This window comes from Cibotium barometz, chromosome 35 (assembly GCF_041138505.1).
Source record: "Cibotium barometz isolate CiBa-2024 chromosome 35, ASM4113850v1, whole genome shotgun sequence".
NCBI classification, from domain to species: Eukaryota; Viridiplantae; Streptophyta; class Polypodiopsida; order Cyatheales; family Cibotiaceae; genus Cibotium; species Cibotium barometz.
Window position 1 is genome coordinate 33221846 of NC_141080.1, and position 23539 is coordinate 33245384.

The following is a 23539-nucleotide window of genomic DNA, read 5'->3' on the forward strand; positions in this document are numbered from 1 at the left end:
ATGCAGCCATGACATAGCTATCAATCGCCTCGTCTGCTGTTACTAGCACATTCCTCATAACTACATTCTTTGCAAGTATAGAGTATTTGTAAAAGTATGTTTAGATTATTGTAAAGAGGGAGATCCATTGACGATGGCACATGGCTCATTCGTCTTTCCTCATAATTACATTCTTTGTGATACACGAGTTTTATTTATTTAAAGATTGCATTTAACTCCAAGTCACGTTTGTATAAATTTTAATGAAAAGTAGAGTGCATATATATTTAAACCAAAACACCTTTTTTGTAAATCTTTTTCATAAACACAAAAGTTTATGGTTCTTCACCAATCTCCAAATTATATAATGATTAAACTAGTTTACTACTTTTACATAAAGTTAGTTAGCCTCACAAATGACATTGGTAAGACTTCAAAGTCTTATGCCATTAAGGAACTTCTTTTTTATTATTAGGTATCATAACGAAGGGGTTTATCTTACACATACACATTTTTTATTGAAAACAATCTCAAAATAAAAAATATTGATCACGCATCATTCTCTTTTTTATATATACTACAAGTAATCTATATGCTAATCGATCCTATCATTCATGTACTTATTCACCCTATCATTCTCTTTTATATATATAACACAAGTGCAATCTGACACAGAACCAACTGACTTAGAAACATCTCCAAATGTGCTTTGACACACACAGGCCCTCTGGTAGCTCTAAACTTGAAGAGATATCACATTATAGACACCCTTTTGGCTACAACTGACACACAGTTGCTTTAGATCTGACTATACCTGACCAACCAACTAAAATGACTCAGCTGGAGGCTTTCTCTAGTCTACATCATCTAGAACTTCTATATCCTCTAGACACGCAAACCAAACATGAATCCTACCATGTGGTGGACACTCAGTTGACTCCAACCTAGCTCTAGCTACCACAAAAACACGATTCAGACCACAAAGCCTTCTGATTGCTAACACCTGACCTTTGACAAACTTCTAACTATCAGATGTAACTCAGGATCACTTCCCTTTAACTCAGACAAACCAAAGCAAGGTTCCTACACCTTCTGTTGATATTTTGATGCTTAGCTGACACCCAGCAGACTCAAAATCTTCTCTACTCAACTAACACACTGAGTCAGCAGCACTGACCCAGAACGAGATCCCCAATCTTCAAACTCACACACTCAAAAGCTTTATCTCCACCACAAACCTAAAGAAAACAACATCTTCTTCATAACAGAAACATCAAAATAAAGGACATCACAAACCAAACTCTCTTTGCTTCAGATATAGAAAATACGTCATTGTTTCAACATTCCTGAGACCTAGCATAAACATAAGAAGGAAACACCCAATAAACTCAAGGATATCCCTCAGGAAGACCCCAAGAACATCACTTCAAAGCTTCACCTTCAAATAGCTCCAGTCAAGAAGAAATCAAAATGGGTCAAGTCTCTAACAAAGAAGCTTCTCTCAGAGAGCCTAGGGGACACACCTATCCAACTCTATGTTCTCTAGCTCACCCTTTACTCTGATCCAAACAATCCTTCTTACTGCTTTTTCTTATTGTCTGCAAAGCTTCAACAACTGTAGATACTCCACCCTGCAACCTTCAACAAAACAAACCAACCTATACAGGAGACACTCTCCACTACTGCAGTCACTCTCTGCACTTTGTCATCTCTCATCAAAGATCCACACGGAGATAGTCACCAAAATCTTCCCCCAATTCTCAATTTTTTCTCATCGCCGCCTCCATTCCTTCCATAAAAATATCACAGCCCGCCGTCTCCTTCCTTCCAAAACCGTCAGCACCGACTTCCCTTGTTGCCCATGCACTTTCTATTTTCAATTGTGCATATGTGCATATCTAATCGACCACGCAATGGTAATCTTTCCTAAGGTTTCAATCATTCATCTTAATTTTATTATCTATTGGAGATTTAGGATAGGGACATCCTTTGAGCATTTTCCTTGAGCACAAAAAAATCTTATCATAGTTTCATACCTTGCGCAGTAACCATTGGTCTCTCAGTTGTACCCTGTAGAGGCTTACGATCCCTACCCATTATCAGATTGGGTTCTTTCCTGTTGCAGTATTCACACTGTGAAACAACAATGGAATGTGACCCAAAACATTTCCCATCCATTACATCATTTCCATTCTCTCGGATATATTGTGGGCTATATCTACTTGGTGGATTACGTACAAACACTCAAATAAGTATAATGGGCACCTACCCCACAATTACAACTACACGGGCCCCTCTCTAGAGGACAAGTTTGCAATATTTAGGACCAAAGTTAAAGTAGTGGACTTTGAATCCATCGGTGCTCCAAAACACACAAACCCTATTTTTTAAGAGCCACCTATTAGGCAAAATTTTGTAAAGATGTTTTGGGCTTGTGTACATATGGGATGCATCGCATGCAAAAAAGCTTTGCCTTGAATGCCCTAGCAGGTGTACAGAGTGGCTGGTTTTATGTTTTTTTACGAGCTCTTGGTGATGCCTCCATGTGGAAGCATATGGAAACCCCAAATGTGATGATGGCTGGTCGATCGTGGGCTGATTCTGGATGCAGTCTATGGCGCTCCATTTTTAACAAGCACGTGATGACAGTTGGTAGTGCATGGAGCTTAAAGGCCTTAATACATAAGGGCCTTAATAAATACCATGTAATTTTATTTAAAAAGGTGGTGAAAGTGGAAACATCAACAAAAGAAAATGTAGCAGAATCATGGTGGGCACGTGATTTCCAAATGCAGAGCGCCGATATGGGACTTGCCCGATTCCACCAAGGAGTTTGTTTTCTTGTTGTGGTGGTTGCCACCTACAGAGAGAGGGAGTTTTTGGGTAGAAGTGTGTTGCTTTGGTTTTGCTTTGTAGCCGGCGGTGGCTGGTAGCAAGGAAGAGGGAGTATAGCTGCTAGCGAGCAAGTTTTTTTTTGTTTTTTACAGCTGTGGCGACAGAGAGGAGGGGTTCTTTTTGTTTTGGAGAGCCGCTAGTTCTCAGTGGACGGTGGAGACGGAGAGACAGAGAGTTTTTCGTTGTAGAGGGACGCCTCTCGTATGCAGGGAGTTTTCTAGGTGTTTCTCTATTTTTTGCCGTCGGGAGAAGCTGGTAGCAGGAAGAGTGAGAGGGAGCGGACTACAGTGTGTTTGTTGGTGGTGCTGCTTCTGGCGTCTTTGAGCAGTTCAAGGGCTCGACATCGTGATGAGTCGAGGGAGGAGCGGGCTCTAGGAAGAGCAAGACTGTTCTCTCTCCCATGGAAGGTAGCACAGGAGAAGACAACTTTTCAACTGGCAGCATTTTCTCTCCTCTTTTTGGTGGCTGGTGGCATGGAGGTTTCTTTTGTTAGCTGCGCAGAGCTGGTAGCAGAGAGAGAGGGTGTCTTATTGCCTTTACTGCCGCAGAGATAAGAGCAAAGTTTTCTCTTGGTTGGGTAGCCGCCTCTGCACAGAGTGGTGTGTTTCTTTTGTTAGCTCTGCAGGTTAGCTGGAGCAGAGAGAGAGTGTGTGCATGTGGTTTTGTTGGGTTACTGCCTCCTCGTATCTCAGGGCAGCTCGAAGGCTGAGGTAATGATGTTTCTGAGAAGAGGTGAGAGAGGGATTAGCCAAGATGAATGGGGGACAACCTTGTGAGTATACATCTTTTGTGTTGATGTGAAGGTGTCATGTATGTGAGATGGTTGTGTGAGGAAAAGCTTGTGTGTCGGAAGAAGCTTGTATGGAAGTGTTGACTAGGAATTCAAGGATGAATGATACTGGTGATGTATCTAGCTATGGTTGTGTGTTGGTATCCTGTGTGTGTTGATTTGCAGGAGAAGGCGTGATTGACGTGTTTGGTGGTGTAGTCCACGGGTTTACACTCTCACAGTGCACTTTGTGCTAGCCTTCGATTACCTCGTCATGCACACAGTGGAAGTGTATGTGTTTGCTGGGTGTTTGCTTTGACTATGGTGCCCCCATTTTGTGCTAGTGATTCCAAGGTTGGTGGAGTGGGAAGCTATAGAGGCCTGTTCCTGTGTTCTTTTTTCCACCCCACACCACCCCTTCCATTTGCACGGCTATAACTTCTATGTGGTGGGCATGGGCCTAGGCAACTACAATGCATCATTAGAACTAGACCACTTCAACCTCATTGACCCTCCTGCCATGAACACAATAGCCATCCCACCAGGAGAATGAGTTGCTCTTCGCTTCTTCACCGATAATCTAGGTAAACTCACTCAGCTATATAAAACACGTATATACACAAATACCTTTCATTGCATGCGTTAACCTTGCATGCATGCATGCATGCAATTGTTGATTCCATGTCTTGAGTATATGCATTATAACAAGTACATGTATGTGTATATTGCACCTACATGTATACTTGTAATGTGTATTGATACCTTCCATTGCATACATTAACCTTGCATGCATGCAATCGTTGATTCCTTGTAATCTTGCGAATATACATTACAAGTACATGCATACATGTACGTGTATTCACACACCTACACGCATACTTGTAGTGTATATAGATACCTTTCATTGCACCTTGCATGCATGCAAATTGTTGTTTCCATGTCTTGAGTATTATATACATTACAGGTACAAGCATACATGCATGTGTTACATGTATACTTGTGATGTATATGTATACATTACAAGTACATGCATACATGCAATCTATTCTTCTTCATAGGGTCACAATATTTCATCTACTCTAGAGAAACATTTTGACATTTCATATTCTTTATCACAGGTGCTTTTCAACTAGGGGACGCATCCACTTTCCATCTAGTTTCTAGCCGATATATCTCTGAGATGGGTACCATTGTGAAGTCTATTTAAAAAGATTTTTCTTGTAAGTAGTGAACTTACGATAATTGAGTTTTACACATGATAGGAGTTTGGCTTATGCACTGCCACTTTGAGATGCATACATCATGGGGGATGCAAATTGTGTGGATTGTCAAAGAAGGAGACCAAAAAATCCCACCACCGCCAAAAGACTATCCAAAATGCTAAACACTTGAAGACTATCCCAAATCCAACATTACCTTGCAAAGGGACATCTACTTTTCAATAACATTTACATCATGTTTATTAAGCATGTTGAGAAAAGGGATATACCGATGGACTCCATGGCACATGGCTATATTGCCTCTCCTCTCATAACTACAATATTCTTTGTAGCAAGCTGTTGCATTTTTTTTCCGCCCTTCCACTATGTTTTGATGCATGAGCATATGCGTGGCAGCATGCGCATATTGAAGAGTGATGCCTTCACTTCGTACCCTCACTTGGTTTTGGCACACAAGCATTTTTTTTGCAAGCAAGAAGCTAGCATCAAGGCGCCCCACTCAAGCATGTGTGGGACTAAGGGCTTGGCCCACTTTAATTTTTAAAGGCTTTAAACCTTAGCTTGCTGGGCTTGGCCCACTTTAATTTTTAAAGGCTTTAAACCTTTGCTTGCTGGAAAAAAATGACGAGCAACGTTGGAAATGAATCGCCGCCATGCATGCCTGAAGCGAAGCATCGCCAGCACATGGACTGCACACGTTTGCTTGAAGAGAGAGAGAGTGCAGCCATTTTCGAGGCCGGCCCTTGTGCTGCGAGCGAGGGAAGTGATACAAAGCTCTGCTAATCGCCGCACGCGTTTGCTTGAGGAGAGAGAGGTGTGCTCATCGAGACCACCAAGCCATCTGTGAGCAAGTGCGGGCACCCTGTTCTGGTGTCCAGAAGCGGAAGAGTGAAGGAGAGAAAGTGAATGATTCGTCTCGGCCGCATTGCAGGGAAATAAACTTCATATTATATATTTTTTTCAAGCTTTTCTTTATAAAAAAAACGTCGTTAAAAAGAGGTTGTTCCCGCTTTCACTTGACCAAGAGAATAAAGGAAGGAAAAAAGCATAATAACATTGTTTCTTTTCCTTGCATGTGAAGAGGGAAGTGGAAGAGGAGAAGATATTTGCAACAAAGAAGGAGGTGTGATTTTCGATGACAAACAATAGCAAAGCTTCGCACTCACACACTCACATAGTCATGCATCAGCAAGCCTCGTAAGTTGTTTCTATTCAAAAATTGAAAGCATTGTAAAATTCAATTCTTGAGGGCCGTGAGGGCATCGTTTCTCGTGGAGGGCATCATCGACGAGCGCACAAAAGCTTCATCAACATCAAGCAAAAAGCGGCTAGATAAGATCTCTCTCTTTTTCTCATATAAAAGCTACATAAATTTGCTTTATGAATCAAGCACTGCGCACGTGAAATTCAATGAACAAATCACATTTCACGCTACATTTTTCCTCGTTTATTGGTGTCGTGGTGTCATCTCGCTCTTTTGTCATTTAGCACAAAGCTTGTTTAACATTTGTGTGTGTATACATCATCGGCACTCCATCATTGCAGCGCCGTACTTGTCAGAAAGATCCATAGCACACAGTCCTATTTACTAGTGCCTTCTCCTTTGGGGTGTTGGGAAAGTGTAGCTCCATTCTTTGTTGGATATCTAGGGGGGTTGTCGGGTTTTGTCCTCTTTGCCTTGCTCGTCCTCCAGATATTTCCCAGACAGTGGCATGCGCGGTGGGACCTTGACTTGGTCTTGGTTCCACGAAACAAACCTACTTGGAAAGGGGACTTATGCAAAGTGCCAAAGATGAGAGCTTGAGAGAGAGTGACCGAGCTAAGAGATACCATAAAAGGGAGAAAGCCAAGCAACACCTACTTCAATCTAGCCCCACACTAGCACTTTTCCATTACAAAGTTCACCTCCTTTGCCATCATTGGAGGGAGTTCACCTGGAATCGTAATTTCTATACGAATTCCAATTATGGCTCAACCACCACTTCCTCCTCCATTCGCCATTCAATCACCTTTGGTTTTGCCACCAAATTTGGCCCATCCCGATGCATCCCTCATCCCATTCCCCACATTCTATAAGACACCGTTGGAGGATCCCACCGCTCATCTAAACAATTTTAAAATTGCTTGTTTGACCTCACACATCGTCGAGTAAGGGCATGTGATGAATTACTTTAGCACTACACTCAAAGGTGAGGCCTCAAATCGGTTCACCAAGCAACAACCAACCTCCATCCCAAACTTTGCTGATTTTGAGCAAAAGTTCTTGTGTGAATTTCACAAACCTCCAAACTTCTTCGCATTTTTTCAGCAATTACACTCATTCAAGCAAAATCACCCGCATAAGACCATGGAACAAGCGGCCACGAGGTTTAGGAACTTTGTTGATCATTACACTCCCGTTTTTAACAACGACCTGCTCACCATCATGGACTCGTTTCTATGAGGCATACACCCTAGCATCCAAATTTTGGTTAGAGCTCAAGCCCCAAATGACTTGAATACGGCCATCACTTTTGCCATTAATGTGGAGAGCTCTTATCGATGTGTTTACGAGCCACAACAAGCCACGACTCCATCTCCTCGTATTATCCATGGCTAGCACCACATACTCCTATTTTTCCCTCCCCGCAACAACCTTGGCCAACCTCATCGTGTGTGCCTCAACTTCAACTAACTCAACCATTCCAATTCCCACCCGTTATACCACCTCACCTTCAAGTGACCTCACCACCTCTTCTGCCTTTAGCACCCCCTCCTTCTTCTAGCGTCGTGGCTCCCCTAACCTCTTCACAAAATCATGTTGATGCCCCTCACGCTCCATCACCGTATGTGACTTACCCTGATTCTACTTCTACAACTCAACCACCAGCACATCACAAGGGGGGGATGGATATAAAAGCACCGCGTCCCTAGTATTGGAAAAACATGATGACAAATTACATGAACCAACTTAATGAAAATGTGAAGGCTGTGACTCTTGATGTGAATTTTCTAAACGCCAACAAAACTTGTTGTCTGCACACGTCGCCCTTGTGAGATCCCTGTTTCCACCGAGCAATGGATTCGGGGTACTAGCAGCGGAAGTAGCACTTCTCGTGCGGGACAGGGGTCCCACATTCGATGCCTCACCCATGGATATCCGGACAAGAGACTAATCCGTCGATTTACCCAAAACCAAACCCGGAAAAACTTCCTTTACCCGGAAAGCACGGGTGATTCCACCAGGACAATTTTTACTCTAATGTAGTCAAATCATTTCTGAACAAACTGATTGGATTGCATCTATAAAGATACTCGGTCAGATCAAGGAAGAAACTTGCACTTGGATCATTGGGATCAATGCTTTTTTTCCCATTCAAGAGGCACAGCCGTTGATTCCTATCCATAGAACAATTACTGTCCGGGATTTACTTTATCTATCGTAATAACAAAAATTGAGTCTCGATTTACGAATCCATCAGTCCAGCCTAACCCCAGATCCCATGGGTTAGCCAACCGCCCAACCATTGTAGTGATGGGATCCAATTTGGAATTTGGTTAGGTTTTGTCCTGGGTACCAAGGAAAAGAGTTCCAAGGACCCCTAGCCGGAAGTTCATACAAACATAAAACTAGTCAAACCACTTACACACCCAATATGAAATTGCCTTTTTCTTAGCATCAGCTAACTTTAAAACAATCCTTTAATGAAACCATTATGTCACTGATGACAATCCTCAATCTCTGGTTGAATCCTTATTTCCAGTCATTCATTCATCGGTATACTTATGGCATCATTGGTAACCAGAACGCTCATCACCTGTTCACTCAGGGGCCTTTTCCATAGTTCCTAGCTCATAGTAACCGGCAATATATTCATATAATAGAATGGAATCTTCGTGGAAGATCAACAAGATCAACCCACAGATCCATATAAAAGGGCCATGGACTCATCCATTGAGGACCAGCAAGGTCAATCAACCAGATCCATTCCCGGTTTCAGAAAACAACTCTTATTCCTTGTTCCAATATCTTCCACGACGCACGTGTGGGTATCTTCGGCGACCCAGAGCCCGAGCACCGTATGGTCAGCACCCTCTACGCCGCAGGTGACCTAGCGCTTCACTCATAGGCCGCTTCCTTGGTCCCTAATCCACCGTACGGGAAGCTCACCATTTAAATCGAACCGAGACACGAACCTACTTGGAAAGGGGACTTATGCAAAGGGCCAAAGATTGGCAAGAGAGCTTGAGAGAGAGTGACCGATCTAAGAGATACCATAAAAGGGAGAAAGCCAAGCAACACCTACTTCAATCTTGCCCCACACTAGCACTTTTCCATTACAAAGTTCACCTCCTTCACCATCATCGGGAGGGGAGTTCACCTGGGATCGTAATTTCTATACCAATTCCAATTATGGCTCAACCACCACTTCCTCCTCCATTCTCCATTCAATCACCTTTGGTTTTGCCACCAAATTTGGCCCATCCCGATGCACCCCTCATCCCATTCCCCACATTCTATGGGACACCGTTGGAGGATCCCACCGCTCATCTAAACAATTTCAAAATTGCTTGTTTGATCTCACACATCGTCGAGGAAGGGCATGTGATGAATTACTTTAGCACTACACTCAAAGGTGAGGCCTCAAATTGGCTCGCTAAGCAACAACCAAACTCCATCCAAAACTTTGCCGATTTTGAGCACAAATTCTTGCCTGAATTTCGCAAACCTCCAAACTTCTTTGCATTTTTTGAGCAATTACACTCATTCAAGCAAAATCACCAGCATGAGACCATGGAAAAAGCGGCCACAAGGTTTAGGAACTTTGTTGATCATTACACTCCCGTTTTTGACATCGACCTGCTCACCATCATGGACTCGTTTCTACGAGGCATACACCCTAGCATCCAAATTTTGGTTAGAGCTCAAGCCCCAAATGACTTGAATACGGCCATCAGTTTTACCATTAATGTGGAGAGCTCTTATCGATGTGTTTACGAGCCACAACAGGCCACGACTCCATCTCCCTCGTATTATCCATGGCTAGCACCACATACTCCCGTTTTTTCCTCCCCGCAACAACCTTGGCCAACCTCATCGTATGTGCCTCAACTTCAACTAACTCAACCATTCCAATTCCCACCCGTTGTACCACCTCACCTTCAAGTGACCTCACCACCTCTTTTGCCTTTACCACCCCCACCTTCTTCTAGAATTTCAAACCAGATAAGCTATATTATTCGTACATTAAATAAATGTACGAATATTGCATTTCAAACCGAATGAGCCATATTCCTACATTTAATACATGTCTTAAGCTGCCCAAGGCCGAGAAGACCTCTGTGTCAGGTGCGAGGGCGCGAGCAAACCAACGGTCGCGAAGGCTCCCAGGCGAACCAAAATGGCAGTCGAAAAAGTAGATTAAAAATGAAATTACCAAAATAATGGAATTTTTTCAAACCCCCCTAATATGCTCTTATAATGATTTAAAAAAGGGTTAGTAAAGGGTCTAATGGGAGGATGCCAACTTGGAAAAAATGTTGGGTTGTGATCAAAGATTTGGGTGCTATAAAATGTCACTTTGAAAGGCTAAAATATAACTTTTGAAATCTACTAGTCACTTTTTGATACTAGGATGTCACTTTTGAAAGCAGCTAATTGTCACTTTACACATCAATTTCCAAATTTGGAAATTCCCTTTCTTGTATATCTCACTTTCCCTCTTTTGCAAGTATTATAAACTTTATATTTCAATGTTTCATCATACTAAGTTCAAGTAATATAAGTTTACATTACAATGTTTCATCATTTGTATTTGGATTGCACCAACTCTTTTTGACTATGTTAACTGTGGAGTACTATGCCATGTAGCCCGGATTTTAATTACTTCTCTACGTCTATGACCATGACAACTTGCATTTTTTTGTTTATCACTTTTTAGCCTATTAAACTTTGGAGTACTATGGCATCACCTGGATTTCAATTACTCCTCTGCTCTACGATTATGAAAACCTACAATTCTTCTCTTTATCGTTTTGTGAGGCCTTCTTTTTTCAATTCTCATGTTTTTGGCCTTTCTCTCCTCTTTGCTTGATAGTTTGTAAATTTCACCCTTCAATTTTGTTACTTTCAATGACCTATTTTGTCTTGGAAACAAAGTGTTGTTATAACTATATACATCTAGAGGTAGAAAATTGAAAGACCTCGTACATTTTGGACTGAGTTAACTTCTGTACCACTTGATAACAAGGATATTTATTGTTAAATAAATGGAAGGGAGTATTAGTTAGAGTACCCTAGTATAGATTTTGTAGATGAACCTTAGGTATATGACTTGAAAGAAAGGAGATTACTCACTCACCGAAGTATACATTGTTTAGGGTCAAGGGGAGTCTATATTTTGTAGATGAACCTTAGGTATATGCCTTGAAAGAAAGGACTATATTACTAATTCACCATAGTATACATGGTTTAGGCTCAAGAGGAGTCTACACTCTACCTCTCATGTGGAAGAGGAACACCATAGCCATGAAAGCTTTAAATCTTGATTATGATTACTAAAGTGATTATTAACATTTGATAACCTCTTGAGCCTATGGTAGAGATAGCTCATAGGCACTTTCTTACAAACCATCCCCACCCATAGGTTTTGCCTCGAAACATTTCATCTAATAGACAATGCACATAGGTATGAACCAAATAATCCAAAAATGAATGAATATGTGGGCTTATCCATTCCAAATTTGAGAGCATCTTCATACTTTGTATACTTGTAAATGGACTCCAATGGTTGTAAACTTCATCATTTGTCCTCAAAATAGCCCCAAATTGCTCTCCATGATCGTACATGAAGTCCACATTTTTATTAATGCAGATATCTTCATTCTCAAGTAGTATGACGCTCTCTAACAATGATTTATAAGAATTTCCAATAGGCTAAATCATTGTTGTCACCTTCGATTTAGCTTATGAAAATGCATCCAAAATCTCCTCATGAGCTTTCAAGATCGAGCCGAGTTGCCATGAGGCCTCTTCATTGCATAAACCCTTCCATATGCTTTTAATTGAGAGACATGGAACACATCATATAGCTATGTAGTTGCTATTATAAGCAAATTCACCAAAGGCTGCTGGTCAATCATCCTATGCATGTTGGTGTCATGTGACAATAGTGTCTCAATATGCCTCCACCCACTCCACTAATAAATTTTTAGCTGATGAGCGATGCTAGGAGTCAACTTGGTCCACATGGGCTCCAATAGTGTCCACCAAAATGAACCCATAAATTTGGTCCACATGGGCTCCAATAGTGTCCACCAAAATGAACCATAAATTTGGCATCTCTAATACTCATAATTTGTTGAGGCATTCCTTGTATTTTGAACATATACTCTACAAATTTTCTTGCAACCATAGATTCCGTGTATGCGACCTTGGAAGGAATGATATGTGCCATTTCATTAGGGGAAGGTTGAGATATTCTAGGCGCCCTTTAACAACACACATGAAGACCATATTAGGGAGTTTGGGAAAATCCCAATTCCCATTTTGTACGATCAAAAAATGATAGGCATAGTGAACCCTTTAAAGACTTTGTCAAACCCCCCTTATGTGACACATCATTGGAAAGCTCTTGATGAGTCGTTTCTAAATCGACATTATTCAACAACTTTGGAATTGGTATGCTCAAGATACTCCAAAAAGTAGATTAAAAATGAAATTACCAAAATAATGGAATTTTTTCAAACCCCCCTAATAATGATTTAAAAGAGGGTTAGTAAAGGGTCTAATGTGAGGATGCCAACTTGGAAAAAATGTTGGGTTGTGATCAAAGATTTGGGTGCTAAAAAATGTCAATTTGAAAGGCTTATATGTAACTTTTGAAATCTACTAGTCACTTTTTGATACTAGGATGTCACTTTTGAAAGCAGCTAATTGTTACTTTACACACACCAATTTCCAAATTTGGAAATTCTCCTTTCTTGTATATATCACTTTTCCTCTTTTGCGTGCGCATAATTTATTTTTCCTCCTTTTAGCATCTCCTTCCCCTATCCTCCCTCCTCCTTCCCTTTCTGCACCTCCCTCGCTTTCAACACCTCCCTGCTCCTCCCTACCTTTCAGCACCTCTTTGCATCTTCGCTCATATCTCCTCCCACAACTTCCGTCACTACCTCTCCTTCTTTTTCTCCCCCTCACCCTCCCAAGCTCCACTTCACCTCTCCTAAGCTGCACTATCCAGATCGTCCCCTACTCACATGTGCTTTTCTCACAACAAGACCTATGTTCTCTCAAGCTCCTCCCTTTCTCATATGATCATCTCACAATAGCACGCCTCTATTCTCTCTAGCTCGTCCCATTCTCACAAGTGCCTTTCTTGTGATAGACCACCTCCACTCTCTCCTTTAGTCCATTTCTCACCTCTCTACTCTCTTCCTCTGCTACATGCCACCTTCCATCTCTCTTTGTCATCTTCCACCACATCTAAATTCTAGTACAACCTTTTGTATCACATCCTAGGCTCTATAGCACCCTTCATCTATCCCTTCTAGATCTGCAACACACATACACTGTCACAGAAGCTTGCATAATGGTTCCTATATTCACAATTAATGAACGATACTCATAATTTGAGAGCTTCTTGCTTAATATTCCATGGTGGTACTCCCTTTGAGTGCATGTGTTACTCCATCTCATGAGTGCAAATTCTTTCTCTCCCTCCCTCCTTTCTTATAGTGTTTCCATCTGAGAGTGATGGATGTTCTCTATTTTGTAAGGTCTCCTTAAGGAGTGGCTGTTGTGGTATACACACGGGTACCTAATAGGCTATGTGACCATATTAGTAAGTGTTAGTAGTAGAGACATTAGATGGTGGCCAAGTGTGGCTAGATGGTTAGAAGATGGCTTATGTATACTTGGCATTGTGCCAAGTAAGATGCATGCTCATTCGTCTTTTGTGCCATCCCCTACTAAGGTTTCTCTACTATCAGCAATGTAAGATTCCTCCCCAGCCTCTCAAGATGTCCAGCATCTTCCCGTGTAATCAAATCCCTCTTCAGAAATATAAAAGATCTTATTTCTAAGTGTTTTAGCCTAGAGAGAGAAAATTATTCTAGAGAGAGAATATTCAGATTATGAATATTTTTGGATAGAAAAATAACTCATCCTATTAAAATAAGTTTCCCTGAAACAGAAATTCAAAAAGAATTTTCCAATGTACAATTAGAATTAATTGGAAATAGGTATAAAGGACCTTAGTCTAAGGATCTAGATTTTCAGAAATTTTTGGATTATGGTCCAATTAAGGTTCCTATGGACCAATAGCATCAATCCATGTGTAGGGAGGAGATAAATCCAATTTGTAAAAGAAGATACCCAAAAATGAGTAAATGCTCACATAAGATGAAGAGTTGAAAATGTACAAGGTTTATTAGTAAAAAAATTATGAGCAATATTAAAAGTATGACATATGTAAGGAAGGGGAGTTCTTTAAAGGAGGTGCATATTTCACATAAGATGAAGAGTTGAAAATGTACAAGGTTTATTAGTAAAAAAACTATGAGCAATATTAAAAATATGACATATGTAAGGAAGGGGAGTTCTTTAAAGGAGGTGCATATTTCACATAAGATGAAGAGTTGAAAATGTACAAGGTTTATTAGTAAAAAACTATGAGCAATATTAAAAATATGAGATATTTTGGGTATAATGATTCCATTTTGACACATATGTAAGGAAGGGGAGTTCTTTAAAGGAGGTGCATATTTCACATGCTTGAATGAGTTTTAAACTCATAAAAATTGAGATATTTCATCTCTCCTCTCTCCTCATTTAAGTCTAGTTCCAAAAAGTTAGCTTAACTGACCTAAAAATGGTCAAATATTGACCAAACTGATTTAGAAAATTCTAGAATCAGTTTGTTTGGTTAGGAGCTCAATTTTTCCTATAAATAGAAGCCTCCCCCTTGTTGAAAAAGATATAGTGTTTATGCATCGTTACTCTACTCCACCTAAGCCAAGAACTGTGAATTCATTTAATAATTCACTAGTTTTTGGAGCTTCCCTCTTTCTTCAATCCCCATTAGTGGCTCCATCAACATACTTAACCAATTGATTGGTTGGGGGCCTCTACCGTGAACAAAGAATCAAGCAAGTTGTAAGGTAATTAGTGAATATTGATCTTTCTATAATTTCTCAATGTTTCTCTCTTCTCAACCCCTCTCAAGCTTGAGAAGTTTAATTGGTATGGTTTTTTTTAAATGCTATTGAAGTTTGAATAGTAGTGAAGAGTTACATAATGCTATTGAAGTTAATTTTCATTTATGTTTAAATTCTAATGATTTTTATGTAAATTCTCTCTCTCACTCAAGAAATGGTCATACTCATGACCCATTCTCAATCCAAATCAAGCTTTTCATAAAGCTTTTCCTAAACCAAGATTAAGCTATGCTTGAGGCCAAATTAATGGCTTTTTTCTATGCTTTTAGTTTATGTATATTAATGATTCAATCCATTATGGATTAATAATCCAATTAGAGATTATTTTAATTATTTTCTTAATGATAAGCATTATCCCTTAGAAAAATTGAGATTTATCAGTCATAGCAGCGGAGCTATGGCAAAATTTTTATAAAAATTATGCATAAAATAATCTCATTCAAAGCATAAAAAGAGGACTTCCTACCATATTCTAGGAATTATCATCCTAGATTAATTGAAAGAATTTCATTACAATCATGGAGAAATTGAATTTTAATATCATGCATAAAGGATAAATTTTTATATCAAAAGTGTTATTTTTATCAATTTTTATTTCATGCATAGAAGTATGCATAATGATTAAATTTTTATATCAAAAGTGTTACTTTTATCATTTTTATTTTCATGCATAAAAGTATGCATAATGGATAAATTTTTATATCAAAAGTGTTATTTTTACCATTTTTATTTCATGCATAGAAGTATGCATAATGGTTAAATTTTTATATCAAAAGTGTTACTTTTACCATTTTTATTTTCATGCATAAAAGTATGCATAATGGATAAATTTTTATATCAAAAGTGTTATTTTTACCATTTTTATTTCATGCATAGAAGTATGCATAATGGTTAAATTTTTATATCAAAAGTGTTACTTTTACCATTTTTATTTTCATGCATAGAAATATGCATAAAGGATAAATTTTTATATCAAAAGTGTTATTTTTATCAATTTTTATTTTCATGCATAGAAATATGCATAAAGGATAAATTTTTATATCAAAAGTGTTATTTTTATCAATTTTTATTTCATGCATAGAAGTATGCATAATGGTTAAATTTTTATATCAAAAGTGTTACTTTTACCATTTTTATTTTCATGCATAGAAATATGCATAAAGGATAAATTTTTATATCAAAAGTGTTATTTTTATCAATTTTTATTTTCATGCATAGAAATATGCATAAAGGATAAATTTTTATATCAAAAGTGTTATTTTTATCAATTTTTATTTTCATGCATAGAAGTATGCATAAAGGATAAATTTTTATACCAAAAGTGTTATTTTTATCAATTTTTATTTTCATGCATAGAAATATGCATAAAGGATAAATTTTTATATCAAAAGTGTTATTTTTATCAATTTTTATTTTCATGCATAGAAGTATGCATAAAGGATAAATTTTTATACCAAAAGTGTTATTTTTATCAATTTTTATTTTCATGCATAGAAGTATACATAAAGGATAAATTTTTATATCAAAAGAGTTATTTTTACCATTTTTATTCCATGCATAGAAGTATGCATAATGGTTAAATTTTTATATCAAAAGTGTTACTTTTATCATTTTTATTTTCATACATAAGAGTATGTATAAAGATATATTTTATTATAAAAGTGTTACTTTTATAAAAATTGATTTTAATGTATAGAGGTATTTTAAAAAAAAAAAGATAAATTTTAATCGGAGATCGACGTAAATGAATATTCCTCGAGAAATCCATGTTTTGAAATTGTAAACAAATATTCATCGTAGGAAATTTTAGAAAAAGAGAAACTAAGATAGTACCTTTCGAGAAGATAAATTTAGAGAGAACCTTTCAGACCTAAACTTGGACTCAGATTATTGATCAAGGCCTAATTCCTTCGTGAGTTTCAATCAATGACGATGTGCCCAGTTCGTGGGAAATGTATTCAATCATCCATCGAATCAAAAACTAAGTTAAGACTTGTGACTTGATCTAAGAATCAAGTTAACAGAATTTGAAGAATTCTGTTTGGAATTGAAAATTGAATCTAGGGATTTATGATATACTCATGGTAGTCAAACAAAAATCAAAACTATAAACTTGCATAGAAACCCTGCCTTCTTAAAAGACTGTCTTACGCCAGAATGCTGGAGGGAGCATTTGGCATATATGTTTATCTAAGGGAAGTCGGTTGCAACAGCTGGCGGGGAGTGTTCGAGGGACAGCTCACGCGGCAAGGCTTGCCGAGGTCTTGACCAGCCTCGGTATGGTTAAAATGGTGCGCTTCCGGTACGATGGACGAGGGCCGACGAAGCGGTCCCTGAGTGAAGTGCCAGGACACCTAAGGAGGATCCTGGAGGGTTCTGACCAGGCGATGCACGGGCTCGCGGTGCCGAGGACATCCATGCGTATGTCGAGGAAGATATTATATGATGGACCTATGTTTTTTTTTATAATCTATCACTGGATCTCGTTGTTGACTTGCTGGTCTTAACGGAGAGTCCAGAGTGATACTGTTTTGTTGAGAAACAAGGACTCAATGAAAATTTTGAAGTATGACATGTATAAATCGTAAATTGTTTATCAAGGATTGTTTTTATTAAAGTTTTAATAAAGAGGAGTGCGTGCGTATCTGTTTTCTAAAGCTAAAGTTAAGAAAGGCAATTCAATTATGGGTGGGTGAGTACTTATTTGGTTCCACCGATTCCAGTGGTAGGGTGGTGGCTAACCCATGGGCCGGATGGGGTTAGGCTGGAATTAGTGGAGTTTTAATAATCAAATTGCAAAATCTTAGGATTACGCTAAGATTCGAGTAGTTAAATAATCTCCTGATAAATTTTTCCATAAGTAGATCAACGGCTGTGCCTGACCTGGATCAGGAAAAAAGCGTTGAATTTACTAAAATGATCAAATTATATCAGTGATAGTTTCCTTCTATCTGGTTTATCCAGTTAAAGGATAACTTAGAATTGATCACGTTAGAAAAATTCGTTTAAAAAAAAAATAAAAATCATAATGGCGGAATCGCCCCCGCTTTCCGGGCATGGGAATTTTTCCCGGTTTCGGTTTTTGGAGTGACCACCAGCCTAGTTTCGTGCCCGGACATTCGAGAGCGAGACCCCGAGTGAGAAACCCGCCCCGCGCATGTGGGGGCTGCTTCCGCTGTTCGGCTACCGAGAGTCCGGCGCGCGGAGGGGGCGGAGGGATCTCACAGTTGGTATCAGAGCGAAATTGAAAGCTAATAAAGATAATTAAATTCTTATCTGAAATTGGTAAAAGAATTCAGAAACAGCATTTTCATAATGTATTTTCATTCCGTAAGTTTCTTTAATGAAGAAATTTTAATCAAAGAAATTGTTTTTATAGATGGAAGTTCCCCATTTATCTGGTATTTCCGACCTCACCCAGTCTCAAGATATGATTGCATTTGCCTTCGAACATCTCATCTCTTCCGCTTCAACTCGAATAAGCCGAACAAGACTCGCGCGCCATTTCGAGGATTTATATTTTCCTACCCCAGCGGAGAGAATTTAGCATAAGTGGTTTGCAGGGCAATATGTCCACGCCTCTTGCGACCGCCGTGCAATGCTGTGGGAGAACCTCTCATTGGCTATGATCTTGTTAAAGCTGAAAATCGTACGTGGTGTCATTTTATATCATTCAACGCCTCGGAATTTCAGGCTTGCATGCCAAGTCTACAGACTTCTTAGTTGTTTTATTCCTAAATGGAATATAATAGCTCCCTTGTCAGTAAGTGGACATTTGTATCAGGGCATGGCTATGGCCCAATACCGTCGTCATATGCGTTTCCTGAGGAGATTTTGAATTCTGGAGCCGAGCTGCTCTATGTACATAATGCAACTTTTATATAAATAAAAAAATGTTTTCCAGAAAAAAAAAAAAACTTCCTGTTGTATAAATGATTGTTTACAGCAGTGGACGATCTGTTGATAAAGAAAAATCTATTATCGTACATATGTCATAGATCTCCAATAAGATCTTGTCTTGTTTAAGAAATTGTTTTTTTTTTGAACTCTTAAGTCATAGGATCTCATGAATAATATCAAAATAAAAATTTATTAATATATAAATTTTGGCAGAATCATGAGACGAGGAAACCGTGGTCGTCAGCCAGACCCTATCTCTGAAGATGACGAGCTTGACCTTGATGTTCGCAAGGCTCTTCATAGGACTCAGCCAGGACCCTTCAAAGGAGAAGGGGAGAACTTGGGCGAGGCTGTGGAGAAATGGGTGGAAGCCATGGAAGAGTATTTTGACGTCACAGGATACAATCAGCGGAGCAAAATGGCTCTTGGCCGGCTGAAAATAGTGGAAACAGCCAGGGTAGCATGGAGGAACCACTGTGACACCAATCATCTGGATAGAAATACTCAATCCTGGAATGATCTAAAAACCTATCTAAGAAAGAGATTTTGCCCTCCTGGATTTTTAGAAACCAAAATGAACGAATTCTTAGAACTAAAGCAGGAGAGCAAAACCATCGAGGAATATCACCAAGCCTTTGCCCTTCTACTCAAATATTCACCACCTCTTGATGAAGAGCAACTCATGGCCAGGTTCATTCGAGGAATGAACGAACCCTTGGACACACTGGTCAAAAATGCCAAGCCAGTGTCCATGGCTGAAGCAGTAAGAATGGCAAAAGATTTTGCCAAAGCTTTTGTAGTAAAGGTCCCACCAAAACCTGCACCCTCTAACTTTAAGAGATTCCAAGCCCAGGGAAGTACTTCCAACTTTCCACCCCCAAAGAGGCAGCAAGGCCTGAATCAGAATCAGGATGCAGGAAGATTCAGAAGTGAAGGAAGACCCTTCCCCCAGAGTAATTTCTCAGGAACCTCACCACTTTCAAAAAATCAAAAGGATGAGCTCAGAACTGAAAATCGATGTTTTGGATGCCAGGGTTTTGGTCACCACTTAAAAGACTGCCCGACTCCTACCATGTCAAGGGGACAGGGAAGTCAAGAACCCCGAATTCAGAGACCAACCCCTTTATTCCAGTCTAATCAGGGTCCGTCTCGCCCTAGCCAGGGAAACCCCAGAAGAATTCCAGCCCAGCCATCTGCCTCTATCCAGAGTAATCTCAGAACTCCTTCCCAGAATTGGAACAACAAAAGAGAAAGAGTTCTACCTCAGACTGCAGCAGCCAGAGCAGTCACAATTTCAGATGTAGTAGAAGAGGAGAAAGGGCAGATCTATGCTGCAATAGAAAATCAAGGGCCTAACCAGCAGTTCTCAGTCATCCATACTCCAGCAGAGTATCAGGGTAAGCCTTTCAAGCTTTTGATTGATTCAGGCAGTTCTCATTCATTCATTTCCCCTGGATGCTTGCGTAAGCTAGTCTTAGAACAGAAATCAGGGAAACCTATGCAAGTTGAATTGGCCAGTGGGAAGACTCTTTTCACTCACCATGAGACAGATCTTATCGAGTTCAATCTAGATGGTAATGTAACCGACTGTCAATTCAAAGTCTTACCTCTAGGAGTTTTTGACGGAATCCTTGGAATGGATTGGCTCCACAAATATCAAGCTGACATACACTGTCACAATGGAACCATTTCCTTCCATGACCTTCACGGGAACAAAGTCCATGGAACTGGAGTTTCTGGATCCCCAAACCTTCAGTTAGTAAAAGCTTCCAGGTTACTGAAAGGACTTAGGAAGAAGCAGCAAATTTATGTTGTCAAAATGAACCCAGTAGACTCAAAACTTAAAGCTAAAGAACCAGAATGGTTAAGTGAATTTGATGATCTATTCCCATCAGAGCTAACTGAAATGCCTCCAATTCGGGAATTAGATCATGTGATTGAATTGACCCCCGGAGCTCAACCAGTAGCCCTACGCTCTTACAAAATGCCAGTTCCTGAAGCCATCGAACTCAAGGAACAGCTTAGGCAGCTGTTAGAACAAGGGTTTGTAAGACCCAGTGTTTCGCCTTGGGGTGCGCCAGTTCTCTTTCAGAAAAAGAAAGATGGAACACTTAGACTCTGTGTGGACTACAGAGGTCTAAATCAGCTGACAGTTAAGAATAAGTATCCTATCCCAAGGATTGATGAGCTTTTGGACAGGTTAAATGGAGCCCAGATCTTCACAAAAATAGATCTTAAATCCGGGTATTACCAGATCAGGATCAATGATCCAAATATACCAAAAACAGCCATCAATACTCGCTATGGGCATTATGAATTTACTGTCATGCCGTTCGGATTAACTAATGCCCCAGCTACATTCAATCGCCTAATGCAGGACATCCTCAGAGAATACTTGGATGACTTTGTTCTAGTTTTCTTTGATGACATTCTGATTTATTCAAGAAATGCAGCCAACCATGAGACTCATGTCCGAAAAGTTCTTGAGGTTCTAAGGAAGCATCAACTCTTTGCCAAAAAGAGCAAATGCACTTTCTCTGCCGACCACGTTGAATACTTGGGTTTCCTGGTATCCAAAGATGGAATTTCTCCAGATTCCGCAAAAATCCAAGCTGTCATAGATTGGCCCGAACCAAAGACAGTGAAAGAAGTCAGAGGATTCTTGGGATTGACTGGTTGGTATAGAATTTTTATACCAAAATATGCTCTCATAGCTTCCCCCCTGACTAACCTTCTCAAAAAGAATATCCCATTTCAATGGTCTGCCAAGTGCCAAAGTGCTTTTGATAAGCTGAAGACCGCCTTGGTAACCAGTCCCATTCTGAAACTGCCAGATTTCTCTCTACCCTTTGAGGTAGTAACTGATGCAAGTGGTTTTGCCCTGGGAGGTGCACTCATGCAGGAAGGTCATGCAGTGGCCTATGAATCCCGAAAGCTCAGAACACATGAGAGGAATTATGCTGTCCACGACTTGGAATTGCTTTCAGTAGTCTATGCCTTAAAGTTGTGGAGACATTACCTACTGGGTAAAAGGTTTACTTTGATGACAGATCATCAGAGCTTAAAGTGGATCTTTACTCAAAAGGACCTCAACATGCGCCAAAGAAGGTGGATGCAGACCTTGCAGGAATTTGATTTTGAAATCAAGTACCGCCCAGGCAAAGAGAATGTGGTAGCAGATGCTCTCAGCAGAAAAACCTCCTTGCTTGCAATTACTGTAATATCAAATCCTTTGATTACTCAAGCAAGTGAGAAGATCATGCAAGATAGATTCTTTGGCCCTATTGCTACCCTACTTATGCAGGAAAGCAAAACTCCACAGGAGTTGAACAGAGTTCAAGGGTACAGCCTGGATGATGGCATTATGTATTATAACCGCAGGTTATGCATTCCCAATGATGAGGGGACCAAGAACCAAATTCTGAATGAAGCCCATGACAGCCTTATTGCAGGACATCCAGGTTTCATCAAGACCTACATGTCCGTAAAGAAAAGTTTCTTTTGGCCTGGTTTGAAAAAGGATGTGCTGAATCATGTACGTCAATGTCTGACATGCCAAAAAGTCAAAGCTGAGAGAGTAAAAATGCCTGGGAAGTTACATCCATTGGACATCCCCCAGATGAAGTGGGAATGTATCAGTATGGACTTCATTACTGGATTACCTTCAGTGCAATCAGGTTACAACTCCATCTTCGTGGTAGTCGACAGACTAACCAAAGTTGCCCATCTGATTCCAGTAAAAGAAACCTACACTGCAGTGGATGTGGCCAGAGTGTTCCTCAAAGAAATCTTCAGATTGCATGGCCTACCGAGGAGAATAGTAAGTGACCGAGATCCCAAATTTACTTCAAGGTTTTGGACTGCATTTTTTGAAGCAGTGGGAACTTTCTTGGATCTCAGCACAGCTTATCACCCTGAGACCGATGGTCAAACTGAAAGGGTAAACCAAGTAATTGAAGATATACTTCGGACATGCTGTGGCAGGGAACCCAAGAAGTGGCTAAGCTATCTGCATCTAGTCGAGTTCGCCTACAATGCTTCTTATCACCGAAGTATCGGGATGAGCCCTTTTAAAGCTCTGTATGGACAAGATTGCTTAACTCCATTAACTTGGTCTGACCCATTGATTAAGGTCGAGATGTCCAGACAGATGCTTGACGACATGGAGCAACAGATGCAGTCAATTCGTAAAGATATTAAAGCTGCCCAGGATAGACAGAAGCAATATGCGGATAAGAAGAGGACAAATAGAGAATTCAAAGAAGCAGATATGGTCTTCATTCGAGTACGACCCAAAAGAAGTTCCTTATCTCTTGGGAAGTACAAGAAGTTATCACCCAGATATTGTGGGCCATATCTAATTACAAAGAAAGTAGGTGACTTAGCCTACGAGCTTCTTCTGCCTCCTCATCTCAAAATTCACAATGTATTTCATGTAAGCCTTCTAAAGGAATATGTGCCAAACTCAAATCATATGCTTGATGATGAAATCCTAACCTCTTCAACCCAAGGACAGATGGAACTCCAACCTGAAGAAATTCTCGATGTTCGAGAAAAGCTTCTCAGGAATAGAATTCTC